This window comes from Varanus komodoensis, unplaced genomic scaffold, assembly GCF_004798865.1.
Source record: "Varanus komodoensis strain SLA01 unplaced genomic scaffold, ASM479886v1 scaffold1, whole genome shotgun sequence".
NCBI lineage: Eukaryota > Metazoa > Chordata > Lepidosauria > Squamata > Varanidae > Varanus > Varanus komodoensis.
Genome location: NW_025335268.1, coordinates 27,343,505 through 27,350,431, shown reverse-complemented (window position 1 = coordinate 27,350,431; position 6,927 = coordinate 27,343,505).

Sequence of the window (6,927 nt, the reverse complement as noted above, 5' to 3'; positions counted from 1 at the left end):
ACTTGCAAAGGGGGAAAAGGAGGCATTCTGGTGGGGGGGGAGAGGAAATGACTGGAGAGGGCAAGATACAAACTCTCCTGACCTTTGCTCCTTCCCTCCTTTCCTGAAGGGATGTTGGCAGATGGACTAAAAAGCCTGCCGCGTGTCCAGCCTCAGTCTCTTCACCTACTTCCTCTCCTGCAAGCTAGTATGGATGATAAGCAGAGCGCAACCCCCAAAAGCAGCGGACCTAGATCAGTTCCTGAAGTGAAGGACAGATAAGAGCAACTTTTTCAACACTGGTCTCCCCCAGATGATTGTGCCATTCCTCATAGCTGCATTTTTCAGCTGCATCCTAAGTTGTTTTGTCAATGGCAGAACACAAATTGTGGCTTTGAAGAGCTCTGGGTAAACAAGAATTAAAACTATAAAATAATAGTTTTATTTAAAATTTTTTTTAAAAGTTTAAAAGCAGAATAGGAAAAAAAGTAAAATCTGGCAGGTGTACAAGATTCGTAAACACACAAACACAGGTTTCTTTTAACTAAAAGGCTGCAAGAAAACTTGGGAAATAGAAAGATCTTCCGCTGTGCCACAAAGACCACAAGATAACTGCTAGGTGAGCCTCTCTGGAGAGGGCATTCTGCAACCAGGGTGCCATCACTGAAAAGGCCCAGTGGCTGCCTGTATTGTCTAATTTGACAGGGGAACTCAGAGGAGGCCTCTGAAGATGATCTTAAGTGGTACATGGGAGGAGACAACCCTGCAGGTTGGAGGCCCCAAGCCATTCAGGACTTTGAAATGGACTAGCAGCCAGCACACACTTCTCATAAAGCACTGGTGTAATATGATCCTCTCAGCCAGTCTGTGTTAATGATCTTTGCACTCTGATTCAGACAAGCTGAAGTTATAAAGCACAGCAGTAATCCAAAATTACCAAATGCCCTTGTGAACAGGGCAAAAATCAGGAGTTTATGCCCCCTCCTGGTGTAATCAACTCACACTTGGAAACAGACATGAAAGCAATGTTAGACAGGCATGTACTGGCATCAGCTTTACCAGGGACCTGAATGGAGCATTGTAAGCCATTACTGGCGCCTTCTCCTGCCTGCCCTGCCCGCGCTTTCCCTTGCTCTTCCCCCAGCTGATGCTGTGGAATCAGTTCCCCACAGTGTGGCATTCTGCTGGTTGGCAGCAAGGACTGTGCATCCAATTGCAATGCAATTTATCTATGCACTAAATGAAAGTAAACTGTAGCAAGTGGAAGCTGGCCTTAAATTCAGACCTAGTTAAACAAAGCATATAATGTGCACCAAAGTCCAACCATTGATAAGGACTCTTTTCTGACGTTTAATACAAACCACCATCTCTCCGAGCAGTTCAATGTCAACACAGATATGGAAAGAGAATACCTACAAGAACATATTGCCCTGGGCCCTGACATTTCCCCAGGTAATCACTATATTCTTTAATCACCCTTTCCTTCACGCTTCTCTATCACTGCTCACATATTTACCAGGAACTGAGTGCAATGACTGGCATGTTTTAATGGATTGATATTTAATGTTTTCTGTTTGCCCAAATGGTTTCAGTGTTGGGCCCGCTAACTTACTGAGTGCAACTTACTGGAGCTCTTTGAAGAGTTGGAGGAATCAACAGGGAGATACTTCCAGGTTATTTCCTGTGAATGTACTCTTCTGATGCAGCTAACTGGCTTCCAGCTGAAACCACTGCAAGTCCTGCTGCAGGACTGGCCATCAGAGGATCTTCTAGACGGAGCTGCATGGCCCTTCATATCTTAAGAAACCAGTAAGACAAAGCAGGTTTGATCAAAATATGCGTGCTTAAGGTATAACGCTAGCCAGGGCTTTTTTTGTCATAGAACGCACCGGAACAGCGTTCCGGCACCCTTTTTTCCAATGGATTTTACGAAGTGATTTTGAATCGCCTGTTCGCGTAGCAGGTCAGCAACAAACACCATTAACATAGTGTAGTGCCTGCGGGCTGCTTTTGTGTCCATGCCGCTGGGCTTGGGACACTGGTCGGCTTGGGATTGGTGTGTGTGGTCGCGCGCTCAGTGCTTACTGCCGGCGGCGACGTGAGTTCCAGCACCTTTTTTTTTTTTTTTTTTTACAAAAAAAGCACTGACGCTAGCTATACATACAGGAACATCCCAGCAGCCACTGCATGGCTTACTTCAGGGTTATTGTGGCCACAGTGAGTCACCCTGGCTACCAGGTTCACACATGTCACATGCCCTGATTCATTATGCCAGCCAACCTCCCCATGGCAGGCCCAGGTTGTGAACAGGCCTTTGTGGCTTATTAACCGCTCTCTGGGCAAACCAGGCCCCTCGTCACCTAGGAAAGAGGGGCCATGGCTGTGTGGCAGGGCACTTGCGTGGCATGCAAGAAGACACAGGTTCAGGCCCTGGCAGCTCCAGCCGGACAGAGAAAGGCTCCTGTCTGAACCCCTGGAAGGACTGTTGCAGGTCAGGAGTAGGCGTTACTCAGCCAGAAGACCTGGTGGTCTAACTCATTCGGACCCTCCCTGTTAGCGGCACACAGACTTGACACATGAAGTACGTGGGTAGAGCTCACGGTGCAGGCAGCAGGGATTCACCAGGGGCTGGAGTCCCTGCAGAACTTCCCTTCTGACAGTGGAGTAGGAGCCCCACAGCATGTGGCATCTGAGCCAAGTGCTGGAGGGTGCCCCAGCTGGAGCAAGCAGATTCCAGATGCCATCTGGCTGGCTGAAAGGAGGCAATAGGATGCAGTCACAGTTTCAGGAGCTCTGATGGGACCGTTGAATGAAGCCCCCTGGTAAGCGGGACACCTGCTGCCTCGCTTGGCACATGGCAGCGTCATAGGAAGGCTCACCCTTCCCAACCTGCAGCCCTCGGGATTTACTGGATTACAACTTCCAGCACCCCAGTCATTGGGAATGACACGCCACATTACAAGTGCTGCTGCGAAAGCGGTACCACTAGTTTTAATTCTATAACGCCCAAGAAAGATTAACACCTGAGTGTCCTCTCCGTTTCAGGGGGACATAAAGCATTGCCTTTATTGCTTGCCAGGCTGCTTCATTTCAGAGGGGCAATGCTGCCACCTGCTGCACAGACTGAAGTATTGCACCCATATCAGCCGGTGCTGATGCTTCCGGCCACTCATAGGTGCTTAAAAACAGGTGACGTCCACAGTGATGCTATGTGAAGTGAGGAGCATCTCTGACACTACGTGAAACTGTTGTTTTGGGGGAAGGATCAAGCTTTCAGAATAAGCCTCTTGTAGTTAGGCTCCTCATGTGTAGTCTACCCCTGTATATTCTGAGCTTAAATTTATCCTTGCAACACACGCAGCACGTCTTCATGATCACCACCACCATCACCACCATATGCATACTGCTCATAGCCAAAGCTCTCTGGGTGGTTCACAACAGGATATAAAAACAATACATAAAACAGCATTTAGAGCATTAAAAACATTCAAACAGCATTAAAATACATCGAAATACATTGAAAAGACCTAACAAGAAGAAAGAAAAACCCTAGCCCTAAACCCATCAGGCTCCTGGCTGACAGTTTTAACAGATCACAATTTTCCCACAGTTTTCTGCTGTCCAGATTGTAATGTACAGATTTAGATAGATTACATTTCTCTTTTTTATTTTACAACTACCCTTTATGTTTAGCAGTGCTTTAAAAAGCCATAATTTTGAGAGTTGTGCACCAAACTTGCCAAACGTAAAGCCTATGCATGTGGAGGAGCAGCAGCTATTCCTGCAGCGGGCCTCGCAGGGCAGCCAGTAGCCAGAGAAACTCCTATGTTGTGAGGAACCACCCCTGGAAGCTTTAAGGAAAGTGCAAATGTTACTGCAGTGTTTCCATCTTTGTCTGGCCAGTCTCTAATTTCCCTCTTGGTCACATATTCAGAAATGCCCCCTACATACCAAGTCTCTATTGTGTCCATGGAGTTCCTTTCCTTTATTTCCTTCTGAACATCTTCTCTAGGAGTGGGTGTCTCACAGCAGGACCAGCCCATGATGTTTTGCTGCCAGAGGCAAAGAACCCAGTGATGCCCACGTCCCCTTTCTATGACTGGAATAGGGACAGTGTCTTTCACTGCACTGGAGTCACCTTAGGATACTGGGTCAGCCATATAACACACACAATTCCTTTCCTCCAGTATCTCCCTACTGCTCCCCTGACCCCTGCATCTGCCATCCAAGCGCTCTCTCTAATGGCTGGGCTGCCTCTAGATCACAGCCAGATATTCCAGAACACAAACTGAATGCATTAAAAATGAATGTGTGAAGGGATTGTTGTTTTAATGGCAACATGATGGGAAGCCTCAGTTTTACTGGGCTTCTCTGCTTCCTAATTTTCCTAATATAATAGTTTCACCAGTAGTTTAGCTTCAAGGAAACCATTGTGTCCCAGACTGAGAGCTTTTGGGGAAACAATGGCTGGGCCTAATGCAGTTAAACCAAAGAAATTGAAACTCAGGCTGAGAGGCCAAACCCAGTGTTCTTGGGTTCTCCTTTCCTCACATTCCTATTTATCCCCACTCTAGAAGGTAGAAACACCTCTACTAGAGTGTAGAACTTTTCTACGTGAGGCATTTATTGCACACTTGTGATTCCTTGCATGATCCTCCAGATATACTTGTTTTTTCTGAGCGCTTTCCTAGGGTTCCTTAGAAGAGGGAGAAATGGGGATTAGGGTTAGGGTTGGAAGTGGTGAGGTTTCTCCTTGTGTATTTCAGCTACTCTGCTATAGCACAGTCCTACCTAGAAGTGATGTAGCAGAAAAGCAGGAAAGGAAGAGCTCTTTGCATTGAGTTCAGCACCAAGCCAAAACTGAAAACAGACACAGTGATTGCCAGCTTCATGTAGAAAACCCCTCAGTTACTCACAAAAAATAACTTTAGGCTGAACTGCAGTGTCTTGGGATTTGGGCCTGCCCATTTGCCTGTGGGCCTGTTCCCGTTTGCCTGTAGCCCCACCATCTGCTAGAATGTGGGCCCCCAAAACTTTTCTGACACTGAATTTGGCCCTTGACTGAAAGAGGATCAGCACCCATAGATTTAAGGACATGGAGGCCTTACACCCATATTCAAGACATGACAAAATGTTTAGCCAAAATCAAAGCAAGGCTTTTCCTTTTAAAATTATCCATGCATCATAATCTGAAACAATTTAGGGACAGGTTATGAAGCAAAAATAGTGCATCATTGTTATCAGACATATTTAATCATTGGGTAAACATGCAAATAGTTTTTGCAGTTTGCATCCTGAATATGAGATCCATTCTTTGTTTGCTTGCTGGTTTTTGGAAGGCAGGAAAAGAGACTAGTTTTAAAAATTGGCTGTGTTTCTCCCCATTTACTGTATAACTCAAATGATGAAAAAAAAATCCATTCCTTTTTTCCAGAGTTGTCAGAAATATTAGAACTGATGTCCTGCCCTGCAGCAAAACATTCAGCAAGCATCTTCTCCTAGAAAGAGAAGGCAAATATGTGTCTCCTTCCAGTTAACTGTTCCTCTAAGCAATTATGCTGATCAAATAAATGAATAAGTGATGGGAACATAAATGAGAGGCACAGCTAATTTCCATCATCTGGAAGTTGTGGCTTTACTTCTATAAGCATTTAATGTGCCATTTCAAGCTTCAGTGAGAAATGCAAATACAATTAAAGAGTCCAATGAAGATTCATACACAGAGTGCGGCTGTCCTACTTATTAGCTGGAAACTGAAGTCATGAACGATTGTTGCCTCCAGCTTGTTGGATTGTCCTGGTGCTGAGTCTGTCCCCATTACCCTGGCAGTGTTTGCTTAGCACCCTTCATCTGGCAAGTAGCACAGCATTTATTTCTAAGGGTGCAACTGACAGGCTTGTACCTTGATGATCAGAAGCTCCTGATCCTGAAGCTTTCCAATCCTCCAATGCAGGCTGTGAGGACTGGGAGAGGAGACCTTTGCCTGCCCATCCTCACATTCTGCATTTTCCAGAAGATGGGCATTTTTGTCCAACTAGCACCGGCACTTCTGAGGGGGGCAGGGAAGGAGACTGGAGAGGCCGCAGCATCATTCTTATCCTGGACTCCTGGGTCTTCTCCCCTCCCTACCCAAATGATCACTCCCTTTCCTCTCTCCAAGGTTACTTCTCTGACTTCAGAGAGCAGCTAGTGCCCTTCTTTCCCCAGATGCTATGAAGATCTTGGGGGGGGGGGGGCAGGTCTTTCACTCCTGAGGCTGGAGAGCTATCTCTGATGTTGAAAGAAGGAGTCTCCCACATCCTACAGCTGCTCAGTCCATGCCTAGTTTCCATCAGACCACTCCCTAAGAGCATGGGAATTGCTATGCTGGATCACGCAGATATCCATGTCATCCATATCCAGCTAGTTCTTTTGCCAGTTCGCCTTTGGAAGCTCACACACCGGGAATTATGGTGGGCCTTTCCCATGGTTCATCTCTAGCGGCTGCAATTTAGGGTTATACTGCTTTGGAGCCAGGAAGTGCCACTGAGCTCAGAACAACTGGCAGACCTTGACTGCAGTCCTACGCACACTTACGTGACAGTAAGTGCCGTTGCACACCATGGGGATTACTTCCAAGTAGGCATGCCTAAGATTGCACTGTTAGCCTCCGTGAGTGTATCTATTTCTTTAGTAAAGCTTTATCTAAGCTAGTGGAATCTCCAGAACGGAAATTTTGTTTAAGCTCTCCTGCCTCTCCAGACAGCAGATGTGTGTGGGGGCCTGTACAGAAGTGAACTGTGTCTCCTACCTGAGAGAAGAGCCAGGCATTACTATGCAGCGCCTCACCATTTCTAATGGCAGAATGGAAGATGCTGAATACAGGGTGGGAGATGAAGTTGGGTTGATGGGGCATCCTCTGGGTGGTTAAAGCGAATCTGGGGGTAGAAGTATTGTACAAGCAGGCCT